The sequence below is a fragment of the Corticium candelabrum genome, chromosome 12 (assembly GCF_963422355.1).
Source record: "Corticium candelabrum chromosome 12, ooCorCand1.1, whole genome shotgun sequence".
Lineage (NCBI taxonomy): Eukaryota > Metazoa > Porifera > Homoscleromorpha > Homosclerophorida > Plakinidae > Corticium > Corticium candelabrum.
In genome coordinates, this window is record NC_085096.1 from 6,986,685 (window position 1) to 7,010,811 (window position 24,127).

The 24,127-nt window shown below is 40.5% G+C and overlaps 1 long non-coding RNA gene across 1 annotated transcript; it reads left to right on the forward strand.

Annotated features, from left to right (window-relative positions):
• Positions 1-5,454: 5,454 nt before the first annotated feature.
• On the forward strand, positions 5,455-23,005 carry LOC134188025 (uncharacterized). The gene is made up of 7 exons (XR_009971234.1): positions 5,455-5,840; positions 9,626-9,728; positions 11,593-11,688; positions 17,577-18,185; positions 18,241-18,379; positions 18,529-18,646; positions 22,894-23,005. It is a non-coding gene; the product is annotated as an uncharacterized LOC134188025 (long non-coding RNA).
• Positions 23,006-24,127: the final 1,122 nt, after the last annotated feature.

Consider the following 24,127-nt stretch of genomic DNA (forward strand, 5'->3'; position numbering starts at 1 on the left):
CGGCGTCACAGTCGATGCTCCTGCGAGCACCTTCCGTATTGAACAATAAGTATAGACATTCTTTGCTTCGAGCAGTGGTTGCGTTGCATTGGCTAGTAGTTGCTTGTAGCTCAGTACACTGTACTGTAGTAACCTACCAGCTCTATTCTGTTATATTCTGTTGTCTGGAGCCATTGCAAATGAGGAAATTTATTCAGGGAATTCTCTACAGACAAAAAAACCATACATGTTCAATAATCGAAAGTTGTTGCACCAATTTCAGATCAGTTAGTCATTGCCAGCAGGACAGAAACTTGAACTGCAGGCCTTACTTATTGAGAAAGCCAAGTTGTTTGCAACTACACCAAGCGACATTGGATGGACTGACTTAAGGCAGCATCATATTCCCACAGGAGGAAATGCGACAGTCAGGCAGCATCCGAGAAGACTGCCACAGAGTCTTAAGAAAGTAGTGGATGATCAGATGCAAGAGATGCTGGAGAACAAGGTCATATGTTTATCCACTAATGCCTGGTCATCTCCTGTGGTCTAGTCAAGAAGAAGTCTGGACGATTCCGGTTTTGTGGTGATTGTCGGAAGTTGAATGCCCTGACAATGAAAGATAGCTATCCATTGCCACAGATTGATGAGACACTGGATTCATTGTGTGGAGCATGCTATTTCTCTATCTCAGACCCGGTCTCTGGATATTGGCAAGTGGAAGTTGAATCAGCTGATAGATTGAAGACAGCCTTCACTACATCTCATGGATTGTATGAGTTTGATGTGATGCCTTTTGGACTCACAAATGCACCTGTAGTAGACTAGTTGTATTGTATTCGTAGGCGCCTCGCATTCGTGAGTAACACGTCCAATGGAGTTTTCAGACCGTCTACTGAAACGTCGAGTCCTAGCTAGACAATACGTATTTGTTGAAACCCTAGCTGTCATGGAAGTAAACATGCAAACTTCCTAGTAGTTTAGACTACATATATAGGCCTGGTATAGGTAGTCATCGTTTTGCGATCGTGATCAAGACAATTGAAATGTACAGTCTTGGTATGGTATTTACTGACATAGAAATTGATATCGGCAAACATTGACTATCGACAGTGTTAGATGCAGCACAGTGTAGTAAAGGATTAATTGTAGTATGGGACGTGTGAATAGTTGACTGTAGGTGGCATTCAACTCCTGAAGGTGTTTCTCGGTTGTCAAGTACACACAGGCCCTAGCTACAATACAAAAGGATGGGGCGATGGAAGTTCATGAAGTGTTTTCGTCGCCGATTGCTCACTTAGACGAATCGTTCCTAGACTCATCTGTAGTCGGACACGGAAACGATTATTTAAGGTAGGTCCTAACATGAAACGAGGTCATGGGAGGAGAAATTTGAGATTTGTGTACACACACACACACACACACACACACACACACACACACACACACACACACACACACACACACACACACACACACATATATATATATATATATATATATATATATATATATATATATATATATATACCAAAAGCTTGATGGAGAGCCTTAAAGGACCACGCCCATTTCTGTTGTGCGACCCGGATTAGAAGCCTCGCTACGCTCGGCAATTAGAGAGACATGTTGCATAGTAACATAATCTGGGGTAGAGCAGTGTTCCCGGATGCAGTAGATTAATGGTGGGAGCACTAGAATATAAGTTGAGTTATGTTCACTACATTGGCGACGGGGATGGACGAAGCCACAGCGTGTGGAACATCAACAGCCACACCAATGCCTGTGGCAGCATTCGGCAGGCTAGGCGCTTTGATGCGGAGTCCAACGAGTGGTCGCAGTACGAGGAACGAATGTTGTGCTATTTGAAAGCCAACGGCATCACGGATGAGTCCAGAATGAAGGCAATGTTTCTGTCAGCAGTCGGCGCATGCACCTACAAGTTACTGTACAACTTGACAGCTCCCGCCAAACTGAGAGAATGGTCTTTCACAGATCTGAGGGAACCACTACAACCCCAAGCCTACGTTCATGGTACAGAGACTGTGATTCAATTTGAGAATCCGGCATACGGGTGAGTCAGTTGCAGAGTTTGTGTCTGTGTTGCACACATTATCCGAGTTTTGCGAGTATGGAGAGACACTGAACGAGATGCTCCGTGATCGTTTAGTTTGTGGTATTGACGATGAGCACACGCAGCGGCATTTGTTAGCAGAAAGGAGTTGTCGTTTGTGCGGGCTTTGAAAATAGGGTGCTACAGAAGCAGCGGGAAAGAACACGCGGGAGATAATGGCATCCAACATTATTGACACGACAGAAGTGCAGCGGTGTGTGCTGTACACCGAATGCAACCACAAATGCCCAAAACCTGTTATTGTTGTGGTCAGGACATTCTCCTCCCGAATGCAGGTTCAAAGAAGGCAAGTGTTTTGCATGCAAGAAAGTGGTACACCTCAGTCAAGTCTGTAGATCAAAAGGGCAAGGCAAGAAGTCCAGTTGTATTATGAAAGCACAGCCAAAGCCGCAAGCCAAACATCAGGTGGAACGGGCAGAGGATGACGAAGAAGAATCTTTAGAGCTGAAAAACATATACCCTGTAAGCAAACCAGTTCCCTTGATGAGACAAGTGAAATAAATGGGAGATGCTTGACAATGGAGATTGACACAGTAGCAAAGGTGGCAGTAATTAGTGCCACGACATATAAGACAATGTGGGGGTCGTCTCCTCCACTTCTTAGAGAGAGTGCCAGCATACTAAGAGCATATGGGGCAGAGTATCAATGTTGGGGACTATTAAGGCCAAGGTACAAGGGGCAGACAAGGCCCCTCCTAGACAACTGGAGTTACACGTGGTGGAAGGAAACGGACCCAGTTTGCTGGGTATAGATTGGTTACGACACGTACAGGTGGAGTGGAAGGCACTGTTCAGTCTGCACACACACAGTAACCTAAATGAGCTGTTAGAAGAGAACCAAGAGGTTTCCAGGATTATCTTGGAGAGCTGAAAGGTATCCAAGCCACACTCAAAACCAAGTCACAAGCAATACCACGTTTTCATAAGACACGGAAAGTCCCATATACACTGAAAGAGAGAGTGGAAGAAGAGCTGTTCAGGCTTCAAGCAGCAGGTATTATTAGTCCAGTGAAATTTTCAGGTTGGGCCACACCAATCCTTCCAGTGGTGAAGCCCAATGGAACAGTAAGGATTTGTGGAGATTACAAGACAATGGTAAATCCCATATTGGAAGTTGACCGACACCCATTGCCAGACATAGATGACTTGCTGTCACAGTTAGCAGGAGGGTTAGCATTCTCAAAACTAGACCTGAGCCGAGTATACCACCAGTTACGTCTGGAGGAACAGTCCCAAGAACTGACAACCATTAACACACATAAAGAACTGTTCCATTACCACAGTTACTGTTTGGAATAGCCTCGGTACCAGTCATATTTCAGCGGATCATGGAAGTCTTGTTAAAAAGACATGTCAGTCGTCGTGGTATACCTTGACAATATCTTGATAACGGGGAAGAGTCAGACTGAGTACTTTGAGAACTTGGGAGACGTTTTGAAGAGACTAAAAGAAACTGGGTTGAGATTACAACAAGACAAGTGTCAGTTCATGAAGGATTCTGTGGTGTATCTAGAACATCGAATCGACAAAGATGGATTACACCCCACGGAGGAAAAAGTGAGGGCCATTTGAGAGGCACTGATACCACGAGGAGTATCAGAGCTGAATGCATACTTTGGAATGCTGACCTACAACAGTAAGTTCCTTCCAGATCGAGCGACAGTGTTGGCACCGCTGCATGCCTTTCTACAGAAGGGAGCAACATGGGAATGGTCAGAGGATGAAGACAAGGCCTTTCAGGAATTGAAAAGGTTGTTGACATCTTCTCGGGTACTGGTACACTACAATACCAAGTTACCACTGTTGCTTGCATGTGATGCCTCACATTTTGGACTAGGTGCCGTTTTTGTCGCACAGGCTTGAAAATTTGGAATGAACATCCCATTGCGTTTGCATTGAGATCGCTGTCCGCAGCTGAAAAAATTATTCACAGATTGACCGTGAAGGGGCTGCAATCTTGTTTGGAATTTCAAAATTCCACCTTTTTATATCTATGGCCGACACTTTTAATTTTTGTCTGATCACCAACCACTGAAGGGACTGCTTGGCGAAGGACGAAGCATGGCAGTGACAGCTTTGTCACGAATTCAACGGTAGGCGCTACTATTGGCGGGATATCAGTATGCCTTTTGCTACAAAGCAGGGAAGAGGCACAACAATGCTGACACACGTCGAGTTCCTCTACCGGGTCTACCACACCATACATGACAGCCGGAAGCAATGCTTCACGTTTTGGAACAGTTGGAGAACTTCCAGTTACAGCTACACAGATTGCATGGTGGACCACCAACGACTCAGTACTGTCTCAAGTGCAACCATCGGTTAGAAAAAGGCTGGCCACAAAAAGTAGCAGAAGATCTATGACCATACAAGACAAGGAGTTATGAACTATCTGTGGAAGCTGACTGTGTAGTTTGTAGTTTGGGGAACCAGGGTTGTGATACCGCCTGCAGTCCTCACATGGATCTTCCATCCTGGAACTGCTAGGATGAAAAGATTGGCAAAGGGTGTGGTCTGGTGGCCAAGCATTGACGCAGACGTGGAAATGCTGGTCAGGAAATGTGACATATGCCAAATAAACTGCCCAAACCCTCCTTAAGCACAGTTACACCCATGGGAGTGGCAAAAACCATGGTCAAAAGTACACGTGGACTATGCAGGACTTTTGATGATGAACGGACACTGAATGCAAACGTACTCGATGCTGTTTGATGTCTAAAGCAACTGCAAACAGTCCAGAGTGAGCGATATCTGGAAGGGCTTGGAGTTGACATCATCGAACAAGATGAGTCGTCTGTCTGTGTTTGGGTAATCATCTCATGTGTTTTGTGCATTGCTTTACATCGAGTACGTTCGCGTCCATCTAATACGTTCGCATTCAGTCTTCATTGTGACACGAGCGCACAACGCTACGACTACATACGGCGTCGATCACCTAGGAGATGGATCGAAGCCTGTCAACGTCAACGTTCCCGTGGCCGCGTTTAATTGCTGCTTTAGACATGCAGATTTCACAAACAGCAACGACTCCATTGCACTGCGTGCATACCAGTCTGGTGTTTAGTGAAGCGTTAAAGAAATCAAATCCGGTCTTTAGATAGCCAATTTCTGGCTACGCGGCACACAGCGACATCAAAGGCTGTTCACCAGACCCCATTTTTGCCAGAGGTATGACGCGGCGGAAAGGGGTCTCAGACAGCTACTCAAGACTACATTTACTACTACTGTTAAGTCAACTATTTGTACAATTTTAGTGTAGACAGCAACTTGTGTTCTTCACTGCATCTATCTTAATCGGGTGTTTGTGTGGCTGTGATTTGACGACACGCACCTAGTTGTTTGTATGTGTCAACTTGCTTTGACTTGTCAGATGGAGGGTGGAGATACACCACACCTCTAGTTACTTTTTGGTGAGAGGTAAGGGGGAACTGTTGCTTTTTCAAAACTTGAATAGCATTGTTTGTGTAATGAATTTGCTGCAACGAATTATTGTGAAATGGCATGAACTGGTAGTTGCTTTAGGATAGTAGCAGAATTGATAATGTGTTATGTGTGTTAGTGTAGTGTGACATGAGAGTGATAGTTTAACTAACTACAGTGTTTTTTGGTTCTATCATAGCAAAAGGTGAGTGTGTCACAGTTGAGTGCAAGTGTTCCTCTTGAGTGGTCTCACACTGTTTCTCATATTCCTTTTGCCGATGAATTTTGTTGCATACTGGACAAACATCAGGTAAGTATATTACTGTGTGTGTGTGTGTGTGTGCGTGCGCACGTGCGCGTGCATGCACACACGCACACATGTGCATTTATTTGTTTGTGTACTCTTTTGTCTGTTTTCCTGCCTGCCTGCTACAGTCCACGTCAAACTATTGACACATTTCCGGTTTACTTGTACTATTTTTAGAAAGTCTTCTTGTTTTGCTATTTAATAAGAAACCCGTGCTAATTATTTCTCAAACAGCTGAAAAGAAGTCACAAAAGCTATTCCATAGTCTGCGCATCCACTTAGAGACCTTTTCATCGATAAAATGAGTCGTGACAGACAACGCCGCGATATTCTGCTATTACACCGCTCTGGTACCAAGAAGCCATCCAAGATCTGTCAACTTCTAACCATTTCTCGCTCTACTGTGTACTGAATCCTCGAGATTGGACTCTGGAGAAGGAATCGAACGCAGAGCTTTCTGTGGAAGACCAAGAAAACTAGCAGAAAACCAGCAAACAGCACTGATGAACATGACACACCATGGAACAACAAAGTCAGCAAACAAACTTGCCCATCACGTGGCAGCACAGGAAGGAGTTGTCGTCAGTTCTTCCACCATCAGAAGAGAACTTCATGACGCAGGCTATCGGTACACTTTACCTGGAAAAATTCCGCTGCTAACTGAAGCTAAAGAGAGAGAGACGTGTAGACTGGTGCTCTGACCATGCAGCTGATGACTTGAGCAAAACAATCTTCACAGATGAGACCACTTTTCAGCTGTACCGCAATACCATCCATGTCTGGGTTCCAGCAGCTGTTGAACCAGTCAATCCGCTTCCTTGTCATGGCCTCAAAATTCACACATGGGGTGGGATAAGCTGGCACGGATCAACTGTTTTGAAAACGTTCAAGGCAAGTATGATAGCCGCCATTTTTATCGACATTCTGGAAGAGTGTCTTCTTGAATCGGCTGATACACTTTACCCAGACGGATGGCTTCTTCAGCTTGACAATGCTCCTACGCATAAAGCTCATCAAACTCAGCGGTGGCTGCAAGACAACGGCGTCACGGTTCTCGATTGGCCCGCTAACTCACCAGATCTTGCACCAATAGAAAACCTCTGGGCGGTCATTAAGCGGCGTGTTGAGCTTCGTAGGCCTCAAAACATCTACGACACATTCCAGGCGGAGTGGCAGTTGCTCACGCCTTTTGATCTGTCGCTATACGTCGAACGCATGTCTAGCTGAATGAGCCTTTGTGTACATAGCGGGGGGAATACTATCAAGAAATGAAAGGATAACACAAGCTACTGATGCACACTTGTGTGTTTCCAAAAGTCTAGCGAACCTACAAGCATACACAATAGTTCTTTTCTATCTAGAAAACGTTCTAACGTGAAAACGGATGCGCTTCTGCTCACGCTACCCATGGCCATGCCTCCAAGCGTAAATGTGTCAATAGTTTTGATGCAGACTGTATATGTTTGTCATCGTTTGGTAATTTTTTGTTTGCTGGTCTGATTTGTTTTTACATGATTATGTTTATTTTGTACACATTTATTTAGTCTTAGTTGTTAGCATTTTTGCTTCCTGTACATTCTTGTTTAGTTTAGGGCCGACAAATACCAGCATTGACTTTTCTTTCTTGCACACGCTATATGCATGTGTGAAAAAATATACAGACTTAATTGTTTCATCTCATGTGAGCATGTTTTGGTTTTAAGATGCCTGAATTAATGTAAAAGAGAAGTCAAAGTGTGTTTCATTGTTTTTTTGGTTTGTAGTAGATTGTTAAGGTTTTAGGTAATGTAGTGTCACTTGGGAGTTTTGTATATGGTTGTAGTTTGATATTGGTAATGTTACACTTTGTAAATGAACCTAACAAAGTTGAGGCATATTTTCATCTTGGATGAATAGATGCCAGATGGTGCTATGTACAGTACTTCCGTTTATTACAGGAAGCAATTGTTGCCAAATGAAGTAAATTGGCAATGAGGATAGGGGGACTGGAGATGTGTCTTTTGTGATAGTGTAGTGCGACATCAGAATGGGTTATATTTTGGTAAGGGGATAAATTGGAGATGTGTCTTGTGTGTAAGTGTAGTGTGGCATCAGAATTGATTTTAATTTTGTAATGTCCTATGAAAGCTATGAGCCATAACGAGACTTGGCAAATAGCTACTTTAAACATATAAGGGTAACTGACTTCTGGTCTGCATGTCTGTAGCTGGCTATGTGACTGTCTTGTCATGCTACAGGAATGTGCCACACCTTTTGTGTGGCTAAATCAAGGGCAGTATCTCCTTTATGTCTTATGTGGCAACCATAAACAATGGACAAACAGCCAATCAGATGCTGAAACGTTCATGATGAAATTTTTTTTAATCAGAACAGTGTAATTCATGTTTACGACTGCCAGGTCTTGTTGAAAATAAACAACAGGATTTACTTGTCAACAACTGCTAACGAATCGCTTTGTCACTTACGACATTTATTGCTGAGTGTAGCAAGGCTTCTAATTCGAGTCGCACAACAGAACGGGGCATGGTCCTATATGGCTATCTATCGAGGTTTCGGTGTATGTATGTATGTATATATATATATATATATATATATATATATATATATATATATATATATATATATATATATATATAGTTTTTGAAGTAGATCTTATAATGAAACAGGTCGTGGGAGAAGAAATTTGAGGTTTGTGTGTACACACAGATATGTAGAACTCGTTTCCGTGTCCAACTACAGATCAGTGTAGGAACGATTTGTGCAAGTGACCAAACAGCAACGAAAAGCCTCATGAAGTTCAGTCGCCCCATCCTATTGTATTGTAGCTAGGGATTATGCATACTTGACAACCAAGAAACACCTTCAGAAGCTAGTCTCCTGTAGCCAGACCATCTCCGCCATCATACTTCCACAAGAGCTACTGAGACTATTCAGAAGCTGAATGCCATTTACAGTCAACTATTCGCACGTCCCACGGTCAATCCCTACTACTCTGTGCTGTATCTAACACTGTAGATAGTCAATGTTTATCAATTTATATGTCAACAAATATACCATACCACTGTCATTACAATGGAACTGAGGGCATACCTAGACTGTACATTTTATTTGTCTTGATCGCGATCATGAAACGACAACTACCTACCTGGGTCAGATACATAATCTAAATTACTAGGAAATTTGCATGTTTACTTCCATGACAGGGTTTCAACAAATACATACTGTCTAGCTGTTTAGCTAGGGCGCAGCGTTTCAGTAGATGGTCAGAAAACTCCCTTGTGACGTGTTACTCACCAATGCGAGGCGCCACCTATGGATACCATACAACTAGTAGGGGAACCTAACATTGCATAACCATGGTGAGGTTTATGCGATTATGTGATAACTTTAATCATCCTACTTCTAGGACTACATATTACTTCTGACTCTGTGGTTATGGTGGTTACGTGAAACGATAGTCGCTTTGTAAGACTTTAGATAGATTTTACAAGCAGCTCACGTAATTAAAAGGAAACTACATCTAAATTTCTAATTCATTTATGACAGCCCTATCCATCGTGGTTTTAGAAGGCTCATAGCTGTGGAAGTGACTAAAACATAGTTTCAATTTTTAATACTAGTTTATTATGCAATTGTTAACGCATAGAGCATTTTCACTACATGATGCCTAAGATGAGCTATTGTAATTGCAATGAAGGTATGATCTGTAGTAATCTCCTTTATTTATTCAATAATAAGTTTCTCTCATGTATGCATTTTTTTTTTGGTAATGTCTTGTCTGTATGTAGGCATTGGTGAGTGAGCTCATGTTATATATGGGGTCTTGCACGTTTTTCACATTTCTTTTATTTCATTTATTTCGTCATATGTACTGGATGAACACATCAGGAGGTGAGTACAGCACTGTCCTTGTGAATGTATTGTGTGTTTGTGTTTGTTTGCAGCATGTTTCTATTGTAAAATGATATACCCTCCTCGCTCGAGTATTATCCCACCCTCCATGGTTGGCTAGCATCAAAAGTTGGGATGGGATGGGATGTTACTTGATAGTCTGACACCTAGAGGTGTTAATTGGCGGAAGTGATTAATCAACTGACTCAAGTGTTAGTGACACCACCTGTCTATGCTAAATTGTTTGGCAATTTTTGACACCATGAAGCCATTGTGATGATGCCATTGAACAATCCTAATATTCTGTTCAACTGTGAATGAACAAATTCTCTTCCGCATAGCTGCTGCACATTGTCATAGACAAGTGAAGTATAATGGTATAGCATTCCTGCAGGCAGCACAACCCTAGCAAACAGTCACCCTAAAGGTGCCAATTAGCACTAATTAAAGAGTAAAGAGGTGTGAAAATCTTAGAGCTTACTGTAAGCCAAAAGTGGAGATGTGAGCTTACTTGAGCCCTGGGGCAATACTGAGCGAGTACAGTAATTTTACACAATCAAGATTTTATGCACGAAAATTAGCATTGCCCTAGATATAGCAGACTGCATGACTCTTACGTTTTATTAGTTTGTCAGTGCATCATTTGATTGCTGATTGTTTTGCATTGTGCAGTGAATCGTAGATTTAATTAATGACATCATTTTTAGCAAAGCAAACATCTTGTAGTTTTCTGTGCACTAATATATTCAACATAACAACATCGAAGTTAGCAACAACTCAATTTAACAACTAACTATTGTTGTTTATTTTGCATAAATATAATGACTTTGTTGCTGGAAGAGATCATACAAGTTGAGCATGTGAAAGATTGCCCACACTTGCTAGTGTTTGTAAGGTGTCAGAATAGGATAGTGCTACAGTCAGTGGAAACAAAGAAACACTATTCTCGAGTGAAAAATGCAAGAAGCTTGCTTTTAGGCATCACAAATTTAGCAGTGAACCTCAAAAAGAATAACGCAGCTGTTGATGTGTTTACTGATTGAATATAAGAAAACCTATGATTTAACAACACCTTGGAATTAATAAAACAGTTTCTGTGGATATTGAAGTGTTATTAAACAAGAGATCAGTAAATCTGAGGTTTACATACTGGTTCTTGCTTGTGTATTTTGTTATACACTTTTGTTATACTACGTTTGTGCTTGCAGCCTGCATGATTGCCATCATGTTCTCCATAGTTGCTTGTATGCTTGTCTGATTTCCAGTTTGCTTACTAACTAGCCTTCTTTTTCTTGCCAGCTGTTAGGCTTCTGTAGTTTGTGCTGTGTGTAGCTGGTGTATTTTATAGTCTGTTAGCTGTCTTATGTCTCAGTTGTTTTTATGTTTGCCCCAAGAGGGAACTGTACCATTTACGTAGGTGTGACTGAAATAAATCATTCATTCATTCATTCATTCATGCATTCATTCATTTCGTTCTAGTTGTGTGTTTGTTTGGTTGTCAGTCTGCTTGCTCTTTGTGTTTGGCTGCATGCTGACTAAGGGACTGACTGTGAGTCTCTCATTCAGCCAGTCTGCATGCCTGCTTACTTTGTGTAGCTGTCTCTGTATTTGTTTGTTTGCTTGCTTGTCTGTTATGTGTCAATACATGCATGTCTACAGGCTTTTGTTGTACCTGGTGCTCTATTAGCTATACCTTGTCTGTCTGTCTGTAATTTAGTATTTCTTAGAAGTCAACGTATTCTGTTTACCCTAATTAACTTGAACTGATAAGTGCATGAGAATAGTAAAGAATTCTCAGAGGACTTGTGTTTTAAGTGTTGGTGCAATGAGACACAACAGTGTTTATGAAACTCATATATTGCAGGCATGGGTGAGTTTTTGACATTGGAGTGCTGGTGTTGTGTTGTCTCACAGTGTTTCTCATATCTATCTTATTTCATCATTCTGAATCAAACTTTAGGTGAGTAAGGTGCTTCGTTCATGAATGTGTGTGTGTATGTGTGTGTGTGTGTGTGTGTGTGTGTGTGTGTGTGTGTGTGTGTGTGTGTCTGTCTGTCTGTCTGTCTGTCTGTCTGTCTGTCTGTCTGTCTGTCTGTCTGTCTGTCTGTGTGGGGGGGGGGGGCGTGGAGCAGATGGTAGAGTGTTGGTGATGACATCTGGGATCTTGTATTCCGTGATGAGGGTTGAAGGTTCGATCCTGGTGGAGGCGACACTGTCGCTGTTTCCTTGAGCAAGAAACTCACCCACACTTGCTTCTCTCGACTCAGGAGTATAAATGAGTACCTGGCCATTGACTGGGGTGGACATGACCGCTGGCTTGGCAGCAACATCGTGCAGCAGACAGGTACGTGTGGGCCTTGGTGTCCAGTCCCAGAGCTGCGCCATTGTCAGTGCCCCTGGATGACTCTGGCCAAACTCCTGGTGGATTGTAGCGCTGGCCCCAAGACTCCATGTAGCGCGTGGAGGGTTTAACGTAATTCCATTTTGTGTGTGTGTGTCTGTCTGTCTGTTGGTCTGTCTGTCTGTCTGTCTGTCTGTCTGTCTATCTGTGTGTGTGTGTGTGTGTGTGTGTGTGTGTGTGCGTGTGTGTGAAGTTCTTGCAATGAAATCTTAAGAGTGGGCCACTTGAGCCATTCTATTTCCAATACTTTCCTTTGCCAAGGGGTGGAAATTACATGCCCACTTTAGCCTTATATAAAGTTGCAGAAAGGAGCATGTTTCCTAGTGTGTAGACGTAGGTTGAGGTGACGCTGCAAAAAGAGCCAATGCATGATGTTGACTCAGTAAGCGGGTGAGTTCAAAAGCAATTTCGTCTCTTGTAATACCCTGTTTGCTCTATCGTTATGAGACATCCGCATTAAGGAAGCCTGATCTCTGTCAATTGCATGCATTTTAGTTTCATTATGTTGTTTGCTATTTTGAATACTGCGTAGACTACTAGATTGATCAAACAATGCCATAGGTTTGAAATCTGGTAGGAAAGCTTCAGTAAAGCTGCATGTTTGGAGGAAAAACTAGAGTGGCTAGGTCATTTGCTTTGAATGAAAAATACATGCCTTTAGAAGTGCATGCTGTTATGTGATAAATTATGTGGTAAGAAACTCTCAGCTCATGGCTAAAAGCAGTTATGGGTGGACACTATTAATTAAGTGACCTATTTCATCTCTTCATTTTGACTTGTCTGCCACTCAGCCATTGTCTTTAGAGGTCTTTCTGCTATGCCAAAATCCTGTGTGAGTAAGGTGTCACAGTGACAAGTGGGTGTGTAACAGGTGCCCTAAGATTTTTCTTACTTCTGATTTTGTGTTTAATTTGCCTCCCAATTGGGTAACTTGTCCACTTTGTTGGTAGCAATACGGGATGAGGACAAGGACGAGGGAGGAGGAGGAGGAGGAGGAGGAGGAGGAGGAGGAGGGTTGTGTGTTATTATAGCTCAGTTGGTTAGAGAGTTGTCCTAGAGAGTGAGGACATCTTGGACCCATCAGGTCACAGAGATAGTGAGCTATGGCAAACTTGTTTGGGCAAGAAACTCACACACAATTGCCTCTCTCAACTGAAGAGTATAAATGAGTACCTGGTCATGGACTGGGGAAGGGCAAGCCTTCTGGCTTGGCAAAAATAAAATATCCTGCAGCAGACAGGTCGTGTGGGCCTCGGTGTCCAGTCCCTGCGGAGCTGCGCTATAGTTAGTGGCCCAGAGGATTCTCCATAGTGCATGGAGGCTTTGTCTTTGGAAGCAGGGAAGCTATTTTCTAAACTTTCTCATTAGTGACAATGCCGGCGTTCTCATTAGTGACGATGCCGACGTGAAGAGCTTAACATTTGTCCATTAAGTATGTGTGTGTGTGTGCCCAAAATCGAAAGTTTGACAGAAAGATGTTGAAATGCATAAGAGAAATGCAACGTGGTTGTAATGGCCTTTCTCAAATGAAAACAGCAATAGTTGCAATGATAACGGTGTTCCATATATGTCACGACCAGTGCACAACAGCAGCAGTAGAGACACCATTTTACCAAAGTACTGAATGTCATAAGTAGCTTTGATGCTGCCGAACTGGATAAAATTGAACAGAAACCATATCAATCTGAATTTGATGACCTACCATCTAAGGAAGATCTGAAATCAGCAGTGAATGTCTAAAAATGGAAAGTCTGCAGGAACTTCAAGAATTCTGCCAGAAATAATAACAGTTGCTTGTGCTGATGACTTTTTCTTGACTCAACTACTTGATTTAGTTCACTCTGTGTGGGAAGAGAGATCTTTTCCTAAAGACTGGGCAAATGCTGTGTTGGTCCCTATTCCAACAACTCATAAAGGCAATCTCATAAGCTGTGACAATTGGAGAGGCATTGCTTTCTGGACATGGTTGGAAAAGTTGAAGCCTCCATCATTCAAACAAGATTACAAAATCTTGCTGAGGAGGTACTACCAGAGTCACAATATGGTTTCAGCATTTCCAGAAGCTGCACAGATATGATTATCACAGTGTGTCAACTTCTTGAAAAGTCCTGGAAACATAACGCAAAGCCTTCTTCAGCTTTGTAAATGCAAAAAGGCTTATGACTCTGTTCCATGCTCTGCTATGTGATTAACATTAGAGAAACTTGGAGTTCCAGACCACCACACCATTGACATCATCAGATCATTCCATGATGGAATGACTCAAATCAAACTGAATGGAACCTTGCTTGAGCCAATCAGTGTTGATATCAGACTACGGCAAGGTTGCTACATGGGTCCTGTGCTATTTAATCTATATGCATGTCTTATAATGGAATGCTAGATTACAAGAGTACGGGATCGTAGTGTACTGATCAAGTAAAAGTATGACAAAAAGCTTTTTCAGAGATACACGCACAAGTCAAGACTTAGTTTTATCACTTGAGTATTGCGAAAACTAAGGTGATGGCTGCAATATGTTCTAAAGACTGCAGTCCCATACAAACTGAATGCAGTAACATTGAGTATGTGTGAGATTTCACATATCTTAGATCCACAATTGCAGCTTCAGCACGATTGGCCTTGGATGTTGATTACAGAATTACAAATGCGTCCAAAGCATTTGGAGCTTTGCGTAAAGCTGTGTTTGAATAAAAATCTGACTACATTGGCAGAACGCAAAGTGTGTGTATATATGTATACAGTATATATATATATATATATATATATATATATATATATATATATATATATATTTATTTATTTCTTACACACCTACTCACATACAGGGAAGTCCCAACTAAGGACTTCAGCTACTTCCGCAAGTATGCGGCTAGATATCATTCTAGCGTTATAAATCCATAATCTAACAGAAAGCTGCTCTAGCAAATTCTTTAAAGCCTTCCAGAAGGGAACAGCTAACACAGCACATACTTTTGAGGATATAGACTTCAAAGTCTCTAGACTGTCTGGTGACCAAAGGCCAAGTGTTTCAACTACCAACGGATAAAATGTACCACCAGTCAAAGATACTCTTGCATGGTGACGATCATCCTTGCCCATTTCTGCTGCTTCTGCAACAACTCCTGATGTTTCAGCAACTCGAGCAATGTAAGATGGTTGCAACGTGTTTCTTACAGTGATGTCATATATATATATATATATATATATATATATATATATATATATATATATATATACCGTATTACCTCGCTTAGAAGGGCATGCTCTTAGAGGTGAGGTTGAGCAGAAATTATGTTCACGACACTCTGCAACTGTAAGGGCATGCCCATATAAGTGAGGTAGCCTCGAACACCCGAACCTCAAAACGTCAGCGCTTGCGCAGTTTAGCAATTTACGAGATGGCGTCGGAGGAGTTTGCTGAGGAGTTTGCTGAGGAGTTGGAGGTTGCTGAAACAGAAACTGAAAGTACAGAGAGAAAGGCTAGAATTTCGTATACGGTGAAGAGGAAGCTTTCTGCGATAGAAAAGTACAATGAGTACAGAGGGAACCTATCAAGAGCAGCAAGAGACAGCGGTGTACCGCGAAGTAATCTTCAGCGATGGGTCAAGCAAAGGGACGAATGAGATGGCAGTGAGGACGAAAGATGAGGAAGATGGCAGTGGAAGAACGCAGTGATGAAGACAGGGATGAAAATTGGGATGAAGATGCTTTATAATATGAAGACAGTCATTAGATAATAGATGCATAGAACGGTTGCATGCTTGCTTAGCTGTTTTAGGTAGTAGACGTGGATCAGTATTTGCTTTGTATGCATGCTTGTTACCAGGATACCACAACAGCTTCTTCCCTCGCCTGAAAGGGCATGCCCTTATACCTCGAGGTATGAGGGCAGTCTGCTCAACCTCGCACTATAAGAGCATGCTCTTCTAAGCGAGGTAATACGGTGTGTATATATATGATGCTTGTGTGCTCTCTGTACTATTACATGGGTCTGAAACGTGGAACCTTTGAAGAAACATTCTTGGAAATTGAACTCTTTTCATCATAGATGTCTTCGGTCGTATCTTGGAATCTCTATCAAAACACAGTGGGTAAATCATATTTCAAATGAAACACTAAGACAAAGATGGGGAGATCCTGACACTATAAACATAAAACTTATAAGATGACGTATGCAATGCAGGGTTGTAGCCAGGCATACTAAGGCGTAGCGGCCCGCTACGCCTTCAGACCTGCCCACTACTCCTTCAACATACCCGCTACGCCTCCAACATACTGGCTAGGTATAGATAGTGTCTCTGATCATACCTGTGGAACGTTTATACAGTGATAATGAGGTAGAAGGTGGAGACTTGTCAATCATGAGTCTCTAATTTCTGTACTTGTATTATATGTATATAGTATTGTAATTGGATCTGTTGCCAATTATAGTAATAAGAAACACTTAGTTAAGAATGTCATCCATACCCTACTATCAGTTTGCCAGTGCTTCAGTGTGAGTTGTAGAGGCTGAGTTTCAGTCAGTACACTGTATGGCAAAAGTGGACGGTTTACAAAAGGTATCCTAAATCACTTCCCCAAACCAGCAGAAATTTTTCTTTCAGAAATTTGCACAGACAGCACATACATGCCACGCCTACGTGTCAGACTCATGTGCCACGCCCATACCGCTATATGTGCCTTCCAAAATTTTTGGCTAGAACCCTGTTACAAAAGACCTAAATGATCTGGAGATTCCAGAAACCTCTTGGTATGACTTAGCAAATGAATCAAGATGTACTTGGAGAGAGCATTGCCATGCCTGCCTGGAGTCTAGTCAACTGTCATCTGGCAATGTTGATTTACAAACTGTTGTCTATCATGACTGCCTCAGATGTTTCAGAGATGCATTAGTCATTTGAAGAGACACAAATGCATTGCTGAAAGACAAAAACCTGTACATCAGCAAAGTGGAGCCATTGAATGCCAGATCTATAAGAGGTATTTTAGAAGCATGAGAAGACTTTTTTGTGACCTTGTCTTTGTCCCCACTGAAAAGGTAGAATGTCCATTTAGACGGAAGCGATACAGGAGGAGGAGGAGGGGTGTGTCCATGAGGGCATGCATGGATGTGTGTTCATGCGTGTCTGCATGTGTGTGCTTGTGTCCTTTACTGTCTGTTGGAGTAACACAATAAATGATATTTTGTCTGGGTATGAACCTTGTCTTACCTTAAATTCCCGTCTTCTGGAGGGAATGTATGTTTGTCTTTTTTGTTGTATTTGCTTTGTTATAATCCGATGAATTTTATGTTGTGGTAATATTTATTACTGTGATTAATTATTGTGAAAGGCGATGAGTTAGTAAGTGTCTAGGAATTGTAAACGAATTGTTGATGTGTTTACTTCAAGGTGACAAAGAGTAAATGTTTTAGCTAAAAATAGTGTCTTTTTCTTATATCACAGGCAACGGTGAGCGTCTGACATTTAAGTATTATTTTAGTGCAGCCTTCAAAGGTTTTTTGTATTTCTCTTGCTATCATTTGCTTTGTCGTTCATTGGATGAATGTAAGGTGAGTAAGTTAATTTATAGTGTGCAATGTATGCATGTTTCCTTATGTGAAGAGTTGACTGTGGGCAATATTATGGTCAGATTTTGAGTGTGGTCGATCTCAATAAATGCCAGTGGGTACACAGTGATTTAAGCATATGTGCTTACATGTATGACACTTGCACATGGCTTTTTTGATGAAGCTGTGATGTCATTTTAGGGCCTTGAAACCATCTTTTATGTTACAAAATTTGTAAACTCAACCTAGGATGCTGCATTTACATGAGAGATTAGTGCTATTTGTCATGCATGAAATTACAATGATTTAGTTTTGCAATATCTCATTTTCTATCATTTTTCTGTATTACAGTTAGTTAAAGGGCAAATTCTTTCTGATTTCGGTTGCTGGTTCTATTGCTATTCATGAAAGATAACAGTTTAGATTTGGTAGTTGCATCTTTGATGTTAATAGCAAATCAAAGTTCTTTTCTGTTTTAAACTTCTGATAAAGGACAAATTCCGAGGTAATCTGCCTTTCTCTTTGTCAGCTACTGAAGCAAATAGTAATCTCTTTGCTAGAGCTATTATCACTGAATTTGTACCTGCATATTCAAGTACATTTTCATCATGCTGTGATTCATGTGATGATGAAGTGGTATCTTTCCTCAACAAGCATTGGAGGAATTGCTTTTTAATATCTTTACCTTGGATCTTGATTGTAAGTTATCATGGTCCTATTTAAGGATTAGTGTAGACTTATCTTGAAAATGTGCATCTACTAGTATAGGACAGTAGACAAGTAGTGCCCTTTGTGTGTCCAACATGAAAGTAATTATAAAATATGGTGTCATTTTTCTTATTTTACAGACAATGGTATGAGTGAGACAATTGAGTTCAGTATTGCTGTTTTGTGGTCTTACGCTGTTTCTCATGTTTTTCTTGGTTCTATGTATTTGTTTCACCCTTACTGGATGATCATCAGGAGGTGAGTTCAACACTGTATATGTGTAATAGCTAACATTGCATTTATTTATGTTTCATAAGTTAAGGTAGAAATATGGGTTACACTTTCATTGTGACTGCCGGTTTTTGGTTGTGATTTTACTACTTTACTACTTGAAGTCTGTTTGTTTGTTTGTTTTTGCTTGGTTGTCTATTTTTCATTCTCTATTTGTTTAGTGTTCTTATACATTTGTCTATAAATAGATCTAGGGCACTTGTTTGCTTTGATGTGCTTAATTTTCTTATTACGTTTTGTTTCTTATTTCTGTGTTGTACCGTTAGGGCCAAATTTTTCTCAAGGACTAATTTGAGAGAATGCAGTTAAACTGTCTTTTGGGTAACTGTTCAAAGATTCTCTCTCTTTGCTTTTTTACATTTGTGATGTTACTGTAATTGTGTACTTGGATAATTATAGTTATCTACAATTATTGGATCGGCTTTCAGTATCAGTCTTTATCAACCTATTTTTATCAGTTATTGGAAAATAGACAAAATTCCTTTATCAGTACAACGATAGTGTTTCTTAAATGTATTTGTAAGAAACTGCATTTTGTTTTGACTGACTGACCAACTTTTTTCAGACTGCTTTTCTCATTCTACTTGCTTTCTCTGATGTAACTGGATATGTTGTTTTGCTGCAAGGTATCCTGGGGTGAAGCAATTTTCTCCATTTTGTTATTTGTTAAAAATGTAGCTATCACAATTTTGTGTGAAAGTCTCTGCGCATGCTCAGCCCATCTTACGCTTGCAGCTGCTATGTTGTTTTCAGTGAAGGCTGATTCACACTGAGCACGCGTATACGTAACTGAACATAACATAACATAACCACTACGACTTTGTGTTATGCAAGATCATTCACACTGGCAAATTGCGTTCTTACCAGTATTGATTTTCATAACGTAATGTAAGATGTTGAAATGGATTCAACTTTTCCTGGTTGATGTAAGCAATTATCCAATCATGGAGCAGCGCGTGGGTGTCTCTCCTGAGCATGAGCATTTTTTTACTGCTGTAAGATGAGCGGCTTAATGACGTTGTATGCGCGAGTATCCGTGTTTGTACAACGTGGTCAGTCTTTCTCTTTTCATTGACTAGGGCGTGGTATTCTCCTAGAGCCTGCTTTCACTGGAAACTCTCATTTTCATTCCGTGTGCTTTTCTCCTTTGTCTCCGAGAAATAAGAAGCAGTAATAAACAACATTTCTTCAGCTTAAATGTGACGTCAACTGTACGGGACACTGAACGTATGCGAGGAGCTAAATATGTGAATGCTATCTACTAGATGGCATGTTACGTTACGTTACGTAGATCGCTCTATGTTAAAATACGTTACATTAGGTTACGTTATGTGCTCAGTGTGAATCAGCCGTGATCCTGAAAAGGTTTGATGAGTCATGCAAAGAGTCGTCCTAAGATGATGCACAAAACCGAAGCAAGTACAGCTTCTCTCTGCTGCGGTGTCTAATAGAGTGCTTTACAAATTGTTCAGAACACTAACTTAATGAAGAAGCACTAAAGTGCTAATCCCTTGGCTGCTATCCAGTTGTTCTCTTGCTCATTAGTTCTGCACCAGTTAGAATGTAATTATTTTCTCACTAACCATTTACAGTAACTAACGAGTAACCAGGGATATGATCACATTGCCGGTGTACATTGCAATGCAATTACAGCATTGGAGATAATTGGTGCATCCGCTCTTGTGACAATTTAGCACATAACCATACTGTAACAGTGGACCTACGCAGAGTAGATAATACCACCCACATCCATGTGTTAACTCCCTCACATCCGGCTGGTTGTTGATAGAACTGGCCGGTTGTCTAGCCCAGTGTTACGGTAACCTTAGCGCATGCACGCCTTAGGGTTAAAAATGAATGTATCTGATGAAAGTGCACTTCATAATCTTTCATACTGATGTTTGGACTTTCTTTTTGTGCACCAGCTATAACAGCCGTTTACTTAGTTTGCATATATCAGAGAAGTAGGGCACAGTTGCTTGACAAAGTGTTAAACAGGGCTAAACAGACTAGCTAAGTACCTCATTTTGTCATTACAATCTAATTAATTTGTTATAATTTGCATATTAATTTGTTGTGATATTCTCCATGCAAAAAGTGAATGAACAAGATACAAATGCATTAGAAATGAATTTTGGTAGGAATGGCCACACAAACCAGCAAAAGTGAACAAACAATTGTGAAGGGTTCAACAATATGTACCAGACTGAGGCTGCCATCACTAAATGATTATTGCACAGTGTGAGTTAGTCATGGGGCACACTCAATCTAGTGTATAGTCTTGAACCATCTACTCTTGTTTGTTCACTTTTTGTTGGTTTAGGTGGCCATTTCTACCAGAATACATCTTAATGCTTTTGTATCTTGTTATAACAGCTTGCCTAGTTACAGGAAAGAGCTAAGGGTTTAAGAGACTAGCTCTTTCAGCATTTTGGCCAAAGTGTATTTAGTTGTGTTTGTATGAAGTTGTCCTTGCTTACATCTGACTTTTCAAATTTTGTGATTTACCATATTTCTTCGATTAAACACTGCAGCATTTATTTTTAGCTAAAGATTCAACTCTGGCATTTAAACAAGGGTGGCGTTTATTCGAGGGCGGCGTTTATTTGTTAACGGCTCTCTGTCCATGCTTTAAGAGTGTCATGCTGTAGGTTTGACATCTTTTCAAGAGAACAACACTTACAATACTGGTCTGTATTTCACACTTTTAGACGTCATGTGGTGAAACAGTATTTCAGTAGTCTAAAGAAACATTTGCCTCACGTATGCCTCCAAAGAAGTCGTATGATTTTTCCTTCAAAATCTGAGCAATAGATGAACTGCAGCGTTTATATTTTATTAGTACTCTTAGCTGTGGCGTTTAATTAAACGAGGGCAGCATTTAATGATGACGGCATTTAATCGAAGTAATACAGTAATTAAGGAACCTCAAACTTTCTGAACAACTTACTGTAGCTATTATCATTACATTTATGAAACCAGACAACTAGACCGCTGCCAAATTCTGGAGTTATTAAATGATGAAATGTATAGCTACAGATTGCTTATGCTTACCGACAATTTATTGTACCAAGTGGTGTCTTTGTTCTTTTTGTCGTTAGTTTTCTTGGCATGTTTTGTTTCCTACTCTGTCTGAATAATTTTGTCTTTGTCAGTCTGTTTGCTTGGTTTGGTTTTTCTATAACTGTCTAGTTTGTTTGTTTGTTTGGCTGGTTAGCTTACAATACCTGATAAGATGAAATGTCTGTGGGGAATTTATTTTGTTAAATTGACAGTTTATGAGTTGTCATCAATGTACAAATTTCATTATATCTTTTGCGATACGATTACAACGCCAGTAACAATGTGCGCTAGGTATCGTGGTGATCTACAGGTATCTCAAGAAGATGAGCTTAGACAAAATCTTAAACTTGTCTTTTTGTCGTACTTACTTTTAATAACCAGCGGGGAGGTAAAGACAGTAAAGATGGCAATGAACAGTTAGGCTCAAGACATCGTGCATGTGTGAAAAAAAGTTAAATACATTAATGGTTAATGGGAGACAGAAAGATTACTATGCTGCCAAAATGGGCCTACATGTGCCTCTCACCACTTTTCTGACGGTCTGCATGAGTAACAAGGTATATGAAACAATATTAGCATAGTTATATTGTACGCTACTACTATGACTACTTGTATTTTATCGCAATAAACGCATTACTATTGCAGAGCATGTATTAAAGTTGTTGCAACTACAAGGTAATAAATAGTAAATTCCAGTATCCAGGATATGGAATCACAAAATAATATACTTTTAGGAAAACACAAAATCATTTTATCTAGCAAAACACAATCATTTTATCAGTATTTATCATCTATTGCTATGTACATGTAAATGTTTATCTAACTTTATCTGTTAAATAGAGTGTTAGGCTATAGTTTTGTTTCTTAGAGTTTGAAGCTTTCAAGTGAATGTGCATGGTAATGTTACACACTTTCTGCAGATTCAATAGTTTTTAAGTTTGATTATGGAAGTGGATGCATCTTTGATGAGCATATGGTAATCAGTTTTGTTTATCTTACTATAACTTATTGCAAGTAATTATTGCGAAGTGTGAAATTGGTAAGTGTAATAGGGTAGTGGTGACAACGTGTTATGTTTTGTTTGCTGGGGGAATGTGTTTAGTGTAGTGTGAAATTAGATTGATTGTAACTATTGTCTTTTTATATCACAGGCATTTGTGAGTCTTGATAGTTGAGTGTTGGTGCATGTTGTGTGGTCTCATGCTGTTCCTTTTGTCTCTTTTTCTCATTTATTCCATAACTTGGTGGATGAATATCAGATGGTAAGTACATGCAGCAGTGTATGTAATAGTAAACAATGCAGCTAAATTTTTGTTGCATGAAAGATGTTTGTATTGTAGCTGTAATAATTATGTAATGACATACTTTGGGCAATAAACATTTGCTGCTGCTTTTATGAGAGCTAGATAAATCATTAGCATTATACTTCTTGTATTCTTGCGCCTACATTGATTTAGTTTTGTACGTGTATGACAACTGAGCAGAAGAATTGGCAAATGAAGAACTCTTGTTCTAATTCTGTGTGTTATCTACTGTCTTTGTGCTAGTCTGTTTTTTTGTTGCTGGCTCACTCCTAATTGCGCTTTTGCTTGCCTCATTTAGTTTACTTGTTCATTTGGCTGACTGGTTGCCAGCTTACTTGTTTGTGCTCTGAAACTGCCTGCTTGCAGGTCGTTTCATTTGCTTGCATGGATTTTCCAGTTTTCTTGCTTTGTTGCTGGGTTTACATTCTGTTTGATTGCTTGCATCTGTCTTGTTTGTTTTTCTACTAACGTGTTTGTTTGTGTGCATGTTTCATTCTGTTTGTTGTTTTTATGTGTGCTTGTTTGCCCGTCAGCCTGTCTATTTATTTGCTTTGTGATCTATTTGTCTGCCCTTCTTTTTGTCTGTTTGTTTGTTAATATAGAGCAACGACTAATGAAGGTTGTATCCGTCTGTCTGTTTGTATGTCTGTATGGGTGGTTGTTTGCCTGTTGGTGTGTCCATTTGTTACATTTATGTATTTCATAAATATGACCATTACCACAAATTGTGAAGTGATTGTTAGGCCTTTTAGAGCCACTTAAAGGGGCATTCCGGAGATATGCGCTAGGCTGCTTTCTCCCCCTTCACTCGCTAATGGGATCGAAATCCATACTAACCAAGTTGGATATTTGGGCGCTATCTCAGAGCAAGCCCGCCAGACGTACGTTAATAACGTTTCATAACCTAGAAACTGACCATGACGTTTCAAAAATTTGTCTGCCAAGTGAAGCACTTTTTGCGCACCATCAGATCACATGAGCCTTACTGATGCAATGGCCTCTCCGGAAATGGTCTCTCTGTTGTTTCCGTCACTCCAAGCACAGTGGGAACCGTCGTGCTACTTTCAGACTGTCTAGAGAC